The sequence below is a fragment of the Mus musculus genome, chromosome 2 (assembly GCF_000001635.26).
Source record: "Mus musculus strain C57BL/6J chromosome 2, GRCm38.p6 C57BL/6J".
In the NCBI taxonomy this organism is placed as follows: Eukaryota; Metazoa; Chordata; class Mammalia; order Rodentia; family Muridae; genus Mus; species Mus musculus.
Window position 1 is genome coordinate 85952482 of NC_000068.7, and position 16959 is coordinate 85969440.

At 39.8% G+C, this 16959-nt stretch overlaps 1 long non-coding RNA gene across 1 annotated transcript; it reads left to right on the top strand.

The window, feature by feature from the left end:
- Nucleotides 1–5799: 5799 nt before the first annotated feature.
- Gm52520 (predicted gene, 52520) lies at nucleotides 5800–11760 on the top strand. The gene is made up of 2 exons (NR_165477.1): nucleotides 5800–6023; nucleotides 10041–11760. It is a non-coding gene; the product is annotated as a predicted gene, 52520 (long non-coding RNA).
- The last annotated feature ends 5199 nt before the right edge of the window (nucleotides 11761–16959 follow it).

A 16959-nucleotide genomic window follows, 5' to 3' on the forward strand; every position in this document is an offset into this window, starting at 1 on the left:
TGTTTTCTCATAGCCAAGAGCACAGCAATTGATGCAAACTAGTAGCCATGAAAAAAATACTCAGGCAAAATATTATCAGGAAAGCATCAATGCCTCTATTTTCTAATAAAATATTACTATAGCTTTATCTCAAAATTATTTGTATTTTTCTCATTTGGTATTTAACTTGTTTGTTTTCTACAATTTTGTACATGAATACATGTATGTAATATCCTCATATCTATCCACCATTTTCACCTTTCACATTTCCCCACATATTCCTCATGTCCTTTTCAAATAATATCACACACATATGCACATATACAAGACATTCATGCACACACACGCACACATATGCACCAAGAATTGTGTCTATTTTGAAAAAAAAATATATTTTGCTACTTAGTCTTGACCTTAATAATCATGTTAGTCATAGAATAGTGGTAGCCAGTGTATATGGTTCATTTGACTAGAGTGAGAATAACCTAGGAGTTAAACATCTTGATCTGTCAATATAAGAATTAACATAGAGATTAAGCTTAGGCAAGAAAGCATGTCTAGGAAAGGGGTTGCAGCATACAAATGGCTTGAGATTCTGAACATTTTCTTAGTGTGTACACAAAATGTCCAAACCACCTCTCTCTTGCCTATATGCTTTTTCACCATGAAGATTGTATACCCTTTTAAACTCTGACCCCAGATAAGTCCTTCTGTCAGCCCTTTTCTTACAAAGATGAGCACAACTGTTGATGCAAACTAGTAACAGAGATATTATTGCATAAGCTGTTAAAACACAGAATTACTTTCCACCCATGTATATTCAAATCTAATTTTTTATATAGATCCCAAGGAGATTGATAGGTATGTCATATTTGGAGAAAGACTAGTCTTAGTGAATGTAACCTCCTTCAGCCTAAGCAGGCTGGTTCAGACTGTACTCCACTGAGGCTGGGCCACCTGCTGTGCTGGTTCTCATCACTCTCCTTTGATGTGACACTGCCTGCCACCTGCCATGAGGCCTAACTGGTTCTTCAAGATTTTCTGGAGTTAACCTCAAACTGTGAGTTTGGCAAGTTTCTGCTAAAAGGCTGTTCTGACAACTTCACATCTCTACATCAAGAAACTTGGCCCTTTCAGCAAACTCTTGCTAGTGTATGCAATGGTGTCATCGTTTGGAGGCTAATTATGGGATGGATCCCTGGATATGGCAGTCTCTAGATGGTCCATCCTTTTGTCTCAGCTCCAAACTTTGTCTCTGTAACTCCTTCCATGGGTGATTGTTTCCAATTCTAAGAAGGGGCAAAGTGTCCACACTTTGGTCTTCGTTCTTCTTCAGTTTCATGTGTTTTGCAAATTGTATCTTATATCTCGGCCATCACTGGAAAGAGAGGCCCATTGGACACACAAACTTTATATGCCCCAGTACAGGGGAACGCCAGGGCCAAAAAGTGGGAATGGGTGGGTAGGGGAGTGGGGGGAGGCTATAGGGGACTTTTGGGATAGCATTGGAAATGTAATTGAGGAAAATACGTAATAAAAAAAATATTTTAAAAAAAAAGAAACTTTGCATGACTGGGGATGGGTTTCCCTCTTTATAAGCACAGACTTTTTTATTAAACATTTGAACCTTGAGCAGACTAGCATGTCTTGGCTCCATTATTTCTTGACCCGCCTAGGTTCCCTCTTCTCTTTCAGCTCCAGGCTGCCTCCCAGGCTCGACCCGGACATGAGAGCTGCAGGCTGGCCCCACCATTTGAAAACTTCCAAGTGCTTTCCCAAGAGGTCTGCCTTCATTTCTACGAAGCACTTGTTTAATAAGAGTTAACAGGATACCCATGCTTTCAACTCAGTTCCTTCCATTTATAAACCTATCAGTCTTTTTACTGAAGGACTTTTTAGAAACAATGGTACATCTGTACTCCCACACTTGCTTACTACTTCAATGAGAAAAGTATCATGATAGTGCTTTTCTGTTTCTTACATATATGCTTGTATATAGACTCATTCAAGAGTCATGAAATAATAGATTAGATTTTGTATATGTAAGATTATGGATTCCAGTTTCTGTATTTTTTAAGTCTACTTTCTCCTAAGATTCAGAATTGGGGCATCACTTTTGATTTTTATCTTCTTCTGATAATTTATAGAAGATTGATTTGAGAATAAAGATTAAAATCAATAAGGAATAAATACAGAAACTGAAAAATCAAAACTTAGAGCACATAGTGACTTATTTCAATATCCATTCTATTCCAAACTATAGTCAGGACAGTAATATTTTATTTATATTTTATAAGTACACACAGCTCATGCCATGCTTATATGTACTATGGTATTGAGAATTTTGCACAAGTAAGAAAATGCACTTCTTTACCTAAATAAAAAACAAAATTTCAAAACAAAAACAGAGCAATTTTGGCTTCAGAATTTTTATTAAAGCAAATGAATTAAAGGAACACTACAGAGCAACTCATCAAAATATCTTATGGTTCTTATGTGCTGAATATATCCTAAGGGAACTCTACAAGTAAAATAAGATAAAAATAGTGCCTTCATTTATTAATTATTCAGTTTCTTATTAAATATGGTATTAGTAAGATCTCTATGAAATTTTTTTCTTTATGAAATTGGCCATTTTCCTTTTAGAGAAATGGAGTTACAATATATTATGTGGTACCAGCACACTTGATATTTTTGGAGTTTTTAAATTTAATTTTATTTGTAATTCATTTTTTTACTCCATATTTCATTCCCCCTCCTCCCCACTCATCCTCCAACTGCTCCACATCTCACACCTACTCCCCACCCCAAGCCATCTCCACAAGGATGCCCCAGCCCCCTCCCTACCTGACTTCTAAACTCCCTGGGCCCTCCAGTCTCTTGAAGGTTAGATGCTTAATCTCTGAATGAACACAGGTCTGGAAGTTCTCGACTGTATGTGTGTTAGTGACCTCATATCAGCTGATGTATGCTGTTTCTTTGGTGGTCCAGTGATTGAAAGATCTAGGGGTCCAGATTAACTAAGACTGCTGGTCCTCCTACAGAATCACCCTTCTCCTCAGCTTCTTTCAGCCTTCCCCAGCTCAACAACAGGAGATAGCTTCTGTTCATTGGTTAGGTACAAATAACTGCATCTGACTCTTTCAGCAGCCTGTTGGGACTTTTGGAGAGCAGTCATGATAGACCCCTTTTTTTGTGAGCATTCCATAGCCTCATTAATAGTGTCAGGCCCTGGGACCTCCCCTGAGCTGGATCCCACTTTGGGCTTGTTGCTGGACCTTCTGCCCAGGCTTCTCTCCATTTCAATCCATGTAATTCTTTCAGACAGAAACAATTATGGGTCAGTGGTGTGACTACGAGATGGAAAGCCAACATATGTCCTGTCTTCCTGCTGGAGGTGGACTCCACATGTTCCCTCTTCCCACTGACAGGCACCTCATCGAAGGTCCTTCCCTATGAGTCCTGGGAGATTCTCACCTCCCAGGTTTCTCTTGTATTCTGAAGGGTCCCCCCCCCCCCCACCCCAGCCTCCTATTTTCTGAGGTTGCCTGTTTAAGTTCTTTCTGCTGGCCCTCAGAGCTTCTGTCTGTTTCCCTAACCCAATATCAGATCAGGTACCCCTCTACCCCCAACTGCCCTGCCACCCCATCTACATTCCCTCCCAAGTCCCTCCCTCCCTCCCTTCCTCTACACTTGTGATTCTTTTTTCTCTCTTCCAAGTGAGACTGTGGCATCCTTACTTGAGCACTTCATCTTGTTGAGCCTTTTGAATTCTGTGAAGTATATCTTGTTGTGTGGGCTTGCTTTCTCTCTCTCTCTCTCTCTCTCTCTCTCTCTCTCTCTCCCTCCCTCCCTCCCTCCCTCCCTCCCTCCCTCCCTCCCTCCCTCCCTCTCTCTCTCTCTCTCTCTCTCTCTCTCTTTCTTTCTTTCTTTCTTTCTTTCTTTCTTTCTTTCTTTCTTTCTTTCTTTCTTTCGCTATTATCCACTTGTTAGTGAGTACATATCATGCCTGTTCTTTTGGGTCTGAGTTACCTCACTCAGGATGATACTTTCTAGTTACATCCATTTGCCTGCACAACTTAGGATATCCTCATTCTCAATAGCTGAGTAGTATTTCATTGTGTAAATGAACTATATTCTCTGTATCCATTCTTCTGTCGTGGGACATCTAGGTTGTTTTCAGCTTCTCACTATCATGAATAAGCCTGCTATGAACATAGTGGAACACGTGCCTCTGTGGCATGGTGGGCCATCTTTTTGGTATATTCTCAAGAGTGGTATAGCTGGGTCTTCAGGTAGATCTATTTCCAATTTTCTGATGAACCTCCAGATTGATTTCCAGAGTGGTTGGACAAGTCGCACCAGAAATGGAGGAGTGTTCCTCTTTTTCCATATTCTCTCCAACATGTGTTGTCACCTGAATTTTTGATCTTAGCCATTCTGACTCATGCAAGGTGGAATATCAGTTTCATTTTAATTTGCATTTCTCTGATCACTAAAGACTTAGAACATTTCTTTAGGTATTTCTCAGCCATTCTATATTCTTCAGTTGTGAAATGTCGGTTTAGATCTATACCCCATTTTTTTGATTGAGTTGTTTGGTTTTATGGTGATTAACCTCTTGAGTGTTTTATATATTTTGGATATTAGCCCTCTATCAGATGTAGGGTTATTGAATTTTTCCTAATCAGTAGGTTGCTAATTTGTCTTATAGACTATGTCCTTTGCCTTACAGAAGCTTTCCAGTTTTATGAGGTCCCATTTATCAATTTTTAATTTTAGATCATGAGCCATCGGAGTTTTGTTTAGGGAATTTCACCCTTTGCCAATGAGTTCAAGGCTCTTTCCCAACTTCTCTTCTATTAGATTTAGTGTATCTGGTTTTATCTTGGGGTCCTTGATCCACTTGGACTTGAGCTTTGTACAAGGTGACAAATTTGGGTCTATTTTCATTCTTCTACATACAGACAGCCAGTAAGATCAGCACAATTTATTGAAGATGCTTTCTTTTTTCCATTGCATATTTTTGGCATTTTTTGTCAAAGATCAAGTGACGGTAAGTGTGTGGTTTTATTTCTGGGTCTTCAATTCTATTGCATTGATCAAAATGTCTCCATACCAATACCATGGAGGTTTTTTTTGTTTGTTTGTTTTGTTTTGTTTTGTTTTGTTTTTTTATCACTATTGCTCTGTAGTAAGGCATGAGGTCAGAGATGATGATTCCCCCAGATGTTCTTTTATTGAATTGTTTTTGCTATTCTGATTTTTTTGCCTTTCCAGATGACTTTGAGAATCGCTTTTTCTATATATTTGAAGATTTGTGTTGGGATTTTGATGGGGATTGCAATGAATCCATAGATTGCCTTTGGTAGGATGGCCATTTTTACTGTTTATTCTGCCAATTCATGGGCCTGGACAATTTCTCTATTTTCTGAAATCTTCAAATTCTTTCTTGAGAGACTTGAAGTTATTGCCATACAGGTATTTCACTTGAATGGTTAGAGTTACCCCTAAGATATTTTATACTATTTATGGCTATTTTTTTAATGTAAACTTTTTCTTTTTTTTAATTAGGTATTTATTTCATTTACATTTCCAATGCTGTGAGGAGCCGCCCTTGCAATCGCCATTACAAGATGGCGCTGATATCCAGTGTTCTAACTAGTAAACAAGTAGTCTGCGTATGTGCTGGGGTATTTTTCCATGCCTTGTGCCATGCCTGTCCCATGGCAGTCATCTGGGCTGATAGTGAGCAGCTAATCAGGAGCTGACACGTCTCCAACCGCTCTTTGTGGGTTATTTAAGGACCGAGTTTCCTGTGCTCTAGGCCTCCTCCCCCAGAAGCTGATGATCTTTCTCTCGAGTTGCATTAAAGCTATGCTGCAGAAGAACCCGTGTGTGTCCTGTGTGTGTGTCCTTGCTGGCGAGACTCCATATCATATCACAGGAACATCTGGTGCCGAAGATCCCGGGAATTCTACAACATCGCCGGCATGGAGGAGGTCCCCCAGAAATGGGGCGGGTTCAGAACTGCAGTGGAAATCGTAAGTTCAGAGAGACATGCTTAACTGTGAGCCTGTTGTTCCCTTTAACTTTGGTGTCAATCTAGAAACACTGTAGGACGGGTTGGTAGAAGCTTTGGTTTTTGTAACCCTGGCGTTTGTTTTCTTTCTCCTGGTATTTTATTGTGTTTATCGTGGTTAGTGTGACCTTGATGTGCGGTCAGTCCTACGTAAATAAACGGCAGCACTAACAAGCTCAGTCAGTCTCTCGTAGATAAGAGAGTGGAGCATGGCAGCTTACTTTCACTTCTGCTCCGGGAGCAGGCTTCTGTTTTGGGAGCAGGCTTTTGTTTTGAGAACAGACTTTTTCTTCAGGGATGGACTTTTGCTTTTGAAGCGGAGCCTGGCAGTTACTTTCACTTCTGCTTCAGTGTGCCTTAAGTCAGATGTAGATAAACCGCAGGCACAATGGGGTACTCACAGTCAATTGTAAACTCACTGCAAATTGTCCTTAAGCAGAGAGACCTCAAGATAGCCACACATACTCTACAAAATTTTGTCAAAGAAATAGGCCGTGTTGCTCCATGGTATGCTTGCTCAGGTTCCTTGACCACAGCCTCGTGGAACAAGTTAGGAAGAGACGTAGATAGAAAATTTGAGGAAGGATACTTACACCTAGACACTAAGGCAATTTGGAAATTAATAAAGAATTGCTTGGAAGATGAGACCTGCCAACCTGCAGTGGTTGAGGGACAAGAAACGTTAGAAGAGGTTCAAGACAGCATGCCAGAAACTGAATGGTGCGAGAGATAAGGAGCTCATAAAAAGAAAAAAAAGACATGTCTAAGGAAAAAGGACCTCCCCCGGAAGTTAGAAAAGGGGAGAGTATAGAAAAAGGAGAAAAGAAAAAAACAAAAGATAATATAAAATATAAAGATACAAAAGATAATATAAATTATAAAGATACAAAGGATAATATAAAATTAAGTCAATTTACCCTCCTCTCAAAGACGTTGACTAAAGAGGCAGCTTTCATTAAAGGCTTAGAGATAGCTCTCAAGGTCACTACGCCTCCCCTCATTCACTGGCAGTATTCCCAGAAGAAGGAGATAAGGAAGTAGAGTCTGAACATGAGAGAGAGAGGATGAGTTTTAGAAAAGCTGTTGTCCCCTGTTTGGGATCTTAAAAAAAAAAAAAAAAAAAGAAAGAAAGAAAGAAAGAAAGAAAGAAAAAAAAAAGAAAAAGAAAAAGAGAAAAAATGAAAATAAGCTATTTCACAGTGCTCCTGGGGAACAGAGGAAAAATGGGAGACGTCCTGTTTTTTTCTCTGCTTCCTATGGAGATTTTCTTAGCTCTGGTTGAAATATCCGTGTCCCTTTGAGACACCAAGTTCTATTCCCTGTCTGTCTATTGTCTATTTTTGGTGCACCAAAAAAAATTGTCCATATGTCTGTCAATTCATGTTTGTTTTTGTTTTGTGATTTGAATGGTTATTGTTCCGTGTTTCATGTTGAAAAATATAAATGGTTAAAACTTGTTTTAAAAGTAGTTTCAATTTGCACAAGTACAAGCTGATAAATTAGCTGCACTGTGTCTGGGAGTCAAGTACAGCTGGATAAGCCTTGCTGAGGGCCGATTACAAGCGGAGCTCTTAAAGGGGCAGGCAGCCTTTTGTTTGTAACAGAAAGTTAGCTTAAAATTGGGAATTCAAGGTTGGAGTCTTTCTAAACAACATGAACAAACGCAAGAAAACAAGTCTTTAAGAATACTTCAACATAGAGATAATCTTTGAACCAAGACTCTGGCAGAGTGTTTAGATTAAAAAAAAAAAAAAAAAAAAAAAAGTTTGCAGTAGGGTTAAGGCTGAGCTTGGAGTGGAGCAGCTTCAGCGTGGCTTGTGTGGCACTTAGAGCCTTATTACAAACCTAGCCAGATGTTGTTCTAAATAAAATTTAAATTCAAAGTTTATAAAAGGTCAATTAGGCTGTGAAATTTATAAAGGCATTTCAAAATAATTTGCCTACTTCATATAAAATTATTATAGATTTAAAACTTTAATTTTTTCCATTTGTAAAGAGTTTACTTCTAGTGAACTGGTGACCATTAAAGGTTTTTGCCCCTAGGTATGGCTAATATAGCTTAACAATATGTAAGAAAGTTTTATTATCAGCGTCAATACAAGAAGCAAAAGGTTTAAATCTTTCAGTATATATTGTTTCCTAAGTGAAAAGTATTTTATTAGCTAATGTCTCTAAAGAGAAGTTTAAAGTTCTAGAGAAGAGTTGTTGCTTCATAAGATTCAGAGGCAATATCTTTTTTAAAATTAGGGTTTCAGTCATACTGAAAAATTGGTACAAATTTACTTCAAAATTTTATTTCCAAAAGCTTACAGGATATGTTAATTGCCTAAGACCTCACCTTAAACTTGCCACAGGAGAACCTAAGCCTTTGTTAAGGTGCTATCAAGTGAGATTCTAATTAACTGGTGAGAACCAAAAAGGCTTTAACAGAAAGTAGAAGAAACTTCTGTAATCTATTGGTATCGATTGTAATTGGTGGTAATCAAATATTAATTACATATTCTAGTTATTTTTATTAAATGTGTCCACAGCTATTTTTTGGCAAAAATAAACATTAATATAAAATCATCCTTCTTCACCTCAAAGTTTTAGCATCCTATTATAAGGCTGCTGTGGTGCTAATTAAGAATTAAGAATTCCTTGTTCCAAACAGCAATTGGTTATTGCAGAATATTGATATTTGACCTATTACTTACCATCATTTTAAATAAAATTGATACTCATCCTAAGATAAGTTAAAAATTGCTTATGCATGCTTTTGTATCTTCATGCATGCTTACATCCCATTTACTATATTTAAAAACAACCCTTCTATGGGAGAAAAGTATATGTAAATTAAATCACATGATTATTCTTTTGAGTTTCCTCCTGTTTCAGCACAGATAATTAAATTGTGTGCTGAAGATGGTGTTTAAAAATGTTGAACAATCAAACTTTAAGTTGTATATTAATAGTCAATATTATATCTCAGAGCTTACAATTGCTTATGCAACTTATAAGAAAAAATACTGTTTCTTTAAGAAAATTGTTTTTGGACAGTTAAGAAATTGTCCTAAGTTGCCTGGAAAAGACCCCCAGGATTTGCTTTTGTGTTATAGAGGTTTACATAAAGCTTTAACTAATAAAGATTACAGATAGCTCCTGAAAAGATACAAACTCAGAATTCTTATATTTATTTGGGTTTTAGAAGATAGTTATTTACAGAGACAACTTAAAGACTTTCTCTAATTTCTGATTAATAAATAAATAAATTTTACACAAGTGACTATAATGACTTTTCAAGCATTCTAGTTACAATCTCTCTTCAAGAGAAACAATTGAAAGTGTAATTAGTCACTGTTCATGTTATATTAAAACTGACTAACAGTTCAGTATCAAAAATTTTGATGAAAATACAAGATTGTAATTTGATGCGTGAACACCCTTTTTATATTCAACATATTAGAGCACATGCATCATCATCTGGCTCCCATTCAAGGAAAAAATTCCTAAGCTGAAGTTAGCCACTGACAAGAAAGACTAAACAGATAAGTCCTAGCTGTTTATTTTGTAAATCTAAATAGTATATATGACTGGGCTGAATAGCCACCCTAGAAACAAATGTTCTGTTCTTGTTAGTCAAAAGCATTCATGACAGTTTTGCCATCAGATGAATGTGACTCATCTGACTGGCCTTCCTTATAATCCTCAAGGACAAGGCATTGTAGAACATGCCCATCACACTCTCAAGTCCTATTTAATTAAACAAAAAGGGAGGATAAAGGCTATGACGCCAAAGATGGCTCTATCCCTTATAATATTTACTTTTAATTTCTTAAAATTGGATAATGCTGGGAGATCACCACCAGCTGAAAGGCACAAACAATGGCCTCAATCGCTCAAGGAAATAGTCAAGTGGAAGAATATCCTTGATAATAAATGATATGGCCCGGATCCTATTTTAATAAGATCCAGGGGAGCTATATGTGTTTTTCCACAGGAGGAAGATAATCCCTTTTGGATTCCGGAGCACCTCACTCGAAGGATCCAGCTCTTGGACAATGAGTCACAGGAACAAGATCCCAAGACATCGATGGATCATACTCCTCATGCTGGACATTCTGGTTCCTAGTATATCTGGAGAGTTAAGATGGGGAATTATGTCAACTTTCCCTCTTCCTATGCCAGTTATGCATAATGCACAAATATTTCCACACTTTTTCACTACAGATAAAGAACTGGGACTTGCTTATATACCCTTAGATGAACAGATTCAGGCTTTACAAGAAAATAGAACCTTCTTCCTGCAGGGAAGTCTGTGCTTTATGTTAATTTCCTTTTTACAAGATAAGCGCCAATGTATATCCTTGTGTTATCAATCAGCAACCTGGTTAAGAAAGACCTCTTGGGGCGTAACTACTGATATAAAGGCTGATACCATAGTTATTAGAGGATGGTGGCCCAGCCAAAAAGGTGGAAGATCTAGAAATAAGCCTCCTTCACAACCAAGAATGGCACCCTTTTGCAAGGAAGGGTCCATGGAAGATGTAACGCTACCTTGGACAGGCTGCTAAGCTAAAAAATGTACTTGGGCAGTAGAGAAATATTTTTCCTTTTCCCCATATATTAGTAGAGAGTATAATGATACTTTTGCTGGATATGATTTTAGTACTATGGACCCCCTCCAAACTAATACTAACCCTTTTGATCAATGGTTGCTTTGTGGGGTTAATGGAAGCTGTACTGATCTTGCCCACATGGCTATGATTGGAGGAGGTTCTAGTGAGAAGGGAGAAGTGACCTTTGATTGGAGAAGTACCCCGCGCCAGAATGAAAAACAGAGTTCAAATTTTAAATGGACTACATCCAATGTTAAATATAAAAAACAGAAAGAGGTACATTTTACTGCCACCCTGGTATGTGTATGGCCACCGTTTTTGTGGGTGGTAAGTAACAAAAGCTTAAATCAGAATCAGATAGAGATAGATTGCTCACAAGAAAAATGTTTTTATGCCTTATGCTAGGATGCTAAGAAATATCCTTTTGCTTTGGTTACCCATGCCTAGATTTGTTCCTGTTCCTGTAGATGCCCCTAATAGCTTGACTTTGTTTCGAGGGAAAAGAGATTTTGGTATTTCTGCTATCATAGTTGGACTGGTGGCCACAGCGGCGGTTGCAGCCTCTATCACGGCCTCGGCACTCGCTCTATCTACTACTGTTCAAACAACACAAACTATTAACGAGCTTTCTATGATAGTCACAACGGCCTTAGATAAACAGGCCACAGCCAACTCACAGATACAAGGAGGGTTGATGTTGATAAATCAACGCATAGACCTAGTCCAAGAACAAGTGGATATTCTTTGGCAGTTGGCTCAATTGGGTTGTGAATGCAAGATGCCTGGCCTTTGTGTTACTTCTGTTCAGTTTGAAAATTCTACAAGAGCAGCAAATTTGTCTAAAACTTTGTCTCGTTATATGTTACAGAATTGGACCATGGAATTTGAGCAAACGCTTTGAGAGTTGAGAGTTGCTATTCTACAAGTGAATTCTATGCGTCTTGACCCTTCGCTGATGAAGGACTTCTCCACCTGGATTTCCTCTGCATTTTCCTACTTTAAGGAGTGGGTGGGGGTCGGCTTGTTTACTGTGATCCTATGCAGTGGAGCGTTGCTTTTGCTCTGGATGGTCTGTAAAATTAAAGCCCAAACAAAAAGGGACAAGATGGTAATAGCCCAAGCACTTGCAGCATTAGAACACGGTACCTCCCCTGATATATGGTTATCTATACTTAAGCAATAGGTCGCTGGCCACTCAGCTCTTGCACCCCACGAGGCTAGTCTCATTGCATAGGATAGAGTGAGTGTGCTTCAGCAGCACGAGAGAGTTGCACGGCTAAGCAGTGCAGTAGAAAGGCTCTGCGGCATAAAATGAGCCTATTCTAGGGAGACATGTCATCTCGTATGAAGGTTGAGTGTCCAAGTGTCCTTCCTCCAGGAAAAAGGACACGGGAGCAGACCAAGTCCCCCTCCGGGTGATGAGCCTGGGAGGAGGTTTTGTATAATGCCTCTATTTTTGCACACTGGGGATTTGACCTCTATCTCCACTCTCAGTACTGGGTGGCCTGTTGCCTTTTAAATAAAAGAAAAGGGGGAGATATGAGGAGCCGCCCTTGCAATCGCCATTACAAGATGGCGCTGATATCCAGTGTTCTAACTAGTAAACAAGTAGTCTCCGTATGTGCTGGGGTATTTCTCCATGCCTTGTGCCCTGCCTGTCCCGTGGCAGTCATCTGGGCTGATAGTGAGCAGCTAATCAGGAGCTGACACGTCTCCAACCGCTCTTTGTGGGTTATTTAAGGACCGAGTTTCCTGTGCTCTAGGCCTCCTCCCCCAGAAGCTGATGATCTTTCTCTCGAGTTGCATTAAAGCTATGCTGCAGAAGAACCCGTGTGTGTCCTGTGTGTGTGTCCTTGCTGGCAAGACTCCATATCATATCACAGGAACACAATGCTATCCCAAAAGTCCCCCACACGCTCCCCCCCACTCCCCTACCCACCTACTCCCACTTCTTGGCCCTGGCATTCCCCTGTACTGAGGCATAGAAAGTTTGCACGACCAATGGGCTTCTCTTTCCACTGATGGCCTACTAGGTCATCTTCTGATACATATGCAGCTAGAGCTCCGGGGGTACAGGTTAGTTCATATTGTTGTTCCACCCATAGGGTTGCAGATCCCTTTAGCTCCTTGGGTACTTTCTCTAGCTCCTCCACTGGGGGCCCTGTGTTCCATCCAATAGCTGACTGTGAGTATCCACTTCTGTGTTTGCTAGGCCCCGACATAGTCTCACAAGAGACAGCTATATCAGGGTCCTTTCAGCAAAATCTTGCTAGTGTATGCAATGGTGTCAGCGTTTGGAGGATGATTATGGAATGGATCCCTGGTTATGGCAGTCTCTAGATGGTCCATCCTTTTATCCCAGCTCCAAACTTTGTCTCTGTAACACCTTCCATGGGTGTTTTGTTCCCAGTTTTAAGAAGGGGCAAAGTGTCCACACTTTGATCTTCGTTCTTTTTGAGTTTCATGTGTTTTACAAATTGTATCTTTTTCTAGGACATGATTTCCATCCCTGAATTGTTTTTTTTTGTTTTTGTTTTTGTTTTTGTTTTTGTTTTTGTTTTTGTTTTGTTTTGTTTTTCTGTTATTATCCTTTGAAGGGATGGGTTCATGGAAAGATAATGTGTGAATTTGGTTGTGTCGTGGAATACCTTGGTTTCTCCATCTATGGTAATTGAAAGTTTGGCTGGGTATAGAAGCCTGTGCTGTGTTCTCTTAGTGTCTGTATAACATCTGTCCAGGAGCTTCTGGCTTTCATAGTCTCTGGTGAAAAAATATGGTGTAATTCTGATAGGTCTGCCTTTATATGTTACTTGACCTTTGTCCCTTACTGCTTTTAATATTCTATCTTTATTTAGTGCATTTGTTGTTCTGATTATTATATGTCAGGAGGAATTTCTTTCCTGGTCCAGTCTATTTGGAGTTCTGTAGGCTTCTTGTATGTTCATGGGCATCTCTTTCTTTAGGTTTGGGAAGTTTTCTTCTATGATTTTGTTGAAGATATTTGCTGGCCCTTTAAGTCGAAAATCTTCATTCTCATCTACTCCTATTATCCATAGGTTTGGTCTTCTTATTGTGTCCTGGATTTCCTGGATGTTTTGAGTTAGGATCTTTTTGCATTTTGCATTTTATTTGACTGTTGTGCTGATGTTCTCTATCGAATCTTCTGCACCTGAGATTCTCTCTTTCATCTCTTGTATGCTGTTGCTGATGCTCCCATCTATGTTTCCAGATTTCTTTCATAGCATTTCTATCTCCAGTATTGCCTCACTTTGGGTTTTCTTTATTGTGTCTACTTCCCTTTTTAGGTCTAGTATGGTTTTGTTCATTTCCATCACCTGTTTGGATGTGTTTTCCTGTTTTTCTTTGAGGACTTGGAACTCTTTAGCAGTGTTCTCCTGTATTTCTTTAAGTGAGTTATTAAAGTCCTTCTTGATGCCTTCTACCATCATCATGATATATGCCTTTAAATCTGGGTCTAGGTTTTCAGGTGTGTTGGGGTGCCCAGGACTGGCTGAGGTGGGAGTGCTGGGTTCTGATGATGGTGAGTGGTCTTGGTTTCTGTTAGCAAGATTCTTATGTCTGCCTTTCACCGTCTAGTAATCTCTGGAGTCAGTTGTTATAGTTGTCTCTGGTTAGAGCTTGTTCCTCTCGTGATTCTGTTATTCTCTACCAGCAGACCATGGAGACTAGCTCTCTCCTGAGTTTCAGTGGTCAGAGCACTCTCTGCAGGCAGGCTCTCCTCTTTCAGGGAAGGTTCACAGATATCTGGAGTTCGGACTTGCCTCTTGGCAGAAGATGAAGGCCCGAAATAGGACCTTTCCCAGAAGTTGTTAGCTTTTGTAGTCCACACTCTCACTTGTGCAGACTAGTCTCAGAGGGATCCAGGGACCAAGATGGCTCCCTCAGGTACTCCAGCAAAGCCCTTCCGGTCAGGGTGGACACCTCTCCTCAGGCAGGGAAGGTACCTGATGTCTGGAGCATGAAACGGGGTCTGCCTCAGAAGCTCTGTGGTTCCCTCTTGTCTTAGAAGCTGTTAGCCTCTGTAGTCCACACTCTCACCTGTGCAGACTAGTCTCGGTGGAGTCTGGAAACCAAGATGTCTCCTGCAGATGCTCTGGCAACTCCCTCCCAGGCTGGCTATTTGTGACTATTTTGAAATGAGTTGTTTACCTAATTTCTTTCTCAGCCTGTTTATCCTATGTATGAAGTAAGGCTACTGTTTTATTTGAGTAAATTTTATATCCAGCCACTTTGCTGAAGTTGTTTATCAGCTGGAGAAGTTCTCTGGTAGAATTTTTGGGATCACTTATGTATGCTATCATATCATCTGCAAATAGTGATGCCTTTATTTCTTCTTTACCAATTTGTATCCCCTTGATCTCTTTTTGTTGTCTTATTGTCTTTTTTTATTTTATTTCATTACTCTATTTTACTATTTTAATTATACAGAGATAGGGAGGGGAGCACTTACCTACATTGAGTTCATTTACTACTTCTAACTCCAAATACATTTTTTTTTTGAGATTTAATTTTTTTCTTTCTTCAATTTTCTTTTTTTTTAATTAGGTATTTTCTTCATTTACATTTCCAGTGCTATCCCAAAACTCCCCCCTCCACCCCCACTCCCCCAACCACGCACTCCCACTTCTTGGCCCTGGTGCTCCTCTATACTGAGGCATATAAAGTTTGCACGAACAATGGGCCTATCTTTCCACTAATGGCCGACTAGGCCATCTTCTGATACATATGCAGCAAGAGACACCTGCTCCGGGGGGATTGGTTAGTTCATATTGTTGTTCCACCAATAGGGTTGCAGATCCCTTTAGCTCCTTGGGTACTTTCTCTAGCTCCTCCATGCCGGCCCTGTGTTCCATCCAATAGCTGACTGTGAGTATCCACTTCTGTGTTTGCTAGGCCCTGACATAGTCTCACAAGAGACAGCTACAACAGGGTCCTTTCAGCAAAATCTTGCTAATGTATGCAATGGTGTCAGCATTTGGAGGCTGATTATGGGATGGATCCCTGGTTATGGCAGTCTCTAGATGGTCCATCCTTTTGTCTCAGCTTCAAACTTTGTCTCTGTAACTCCTTCCATGGGTGTTTTGTTCCCAGTTCTAAGAAGGGGCAAAGTGTCCACACTTTGTTCTTCCTTCTTCTTGAGTTTCATATGTTTGGCAAATTGTATCTTATATCTTGAGTATTCTAAGTTTCTGGGCTAATATCCACTTATCAGTGAGTTGCTAACACTTTGAGTCCTATATTGAATAGATACGGGGAGAGTGGGCATCCTTGCCTTGTTCACTATTTCAGCGTGATTGCTGCAATTATGTCTCCATTTAATTTGATATTGACTCTTATTGGTTTGCAGTAAATTGCTTTTATTATGGTTAGGTATGGGCCTCAAGTTCCTGATCTCTCCAATACTTTTAATATGGAGGGGTGTTGTATTTTGTCAAATGCCTTTTCTGCATCTAAGGAGATGATCATGTGATTTTTTTCTTTCAGTTTGTTTATATAGTGGATTATGTTAATGGATTTTCTTTTTTTTAATTTTTATTAGGTATTTAGCTCATTTACATTTCCAATGCTATACCAAAAGTCCCAAATACCCACCCACCCTCACTCCCCTACCCACCCACTCCCCCTTTTTGGCCCTGGCGTTCCCCTGTACTGGGGCATATAAATTTTGTGTGTCCAATGGGCCTCTCTTTCCAGTGATGGCCGACTAGGCCATCTTTTGATACATATGCAGCTAGAGTCAAGAGCTCCGGGGTACTGGTTAGTTCATAATGTTGTTCCACCTATAGGGTTGCAGATCCCTTTAGCTCCTTGGGTACTTTCTCTAGCTCCTCCATTGGGAGCCCTGTGATCCATCCAATAGCTGACTGTGAGCATCCACTTCTGTGTTTGCTAGGCCCCGGCATAGTCTCACAAGAGACAGCTATATCTGGGTCCTTTCGATAAAATCTTGCTAGTGTATGCAATGGTGTCAGCGTTTGGATGCTGATTATGGGGTGGATCCCTGGATATGGCAGTCTCTACATGGTCCATCCTTTCATCTCAGCTCCAAACTTTGTCTCTGTAACTCCTTCCAAGGGTGTTTTGTTCCCACTTCTAAGGAGGGGCATAGTGTCCACACTTCAGTCTTCATTTTTCTTGAGTTTCATGTGTTTAGGAAATTGTATCTTATATCTTGGGTATCCTAGGTTTTGGGCTAATATCCACTTATCAGTGAGTACATATTGTGTGAGTTCCTTTGTGAATGTGTTACCTCACTCAGGATGATGCCCTCCAGGTCCA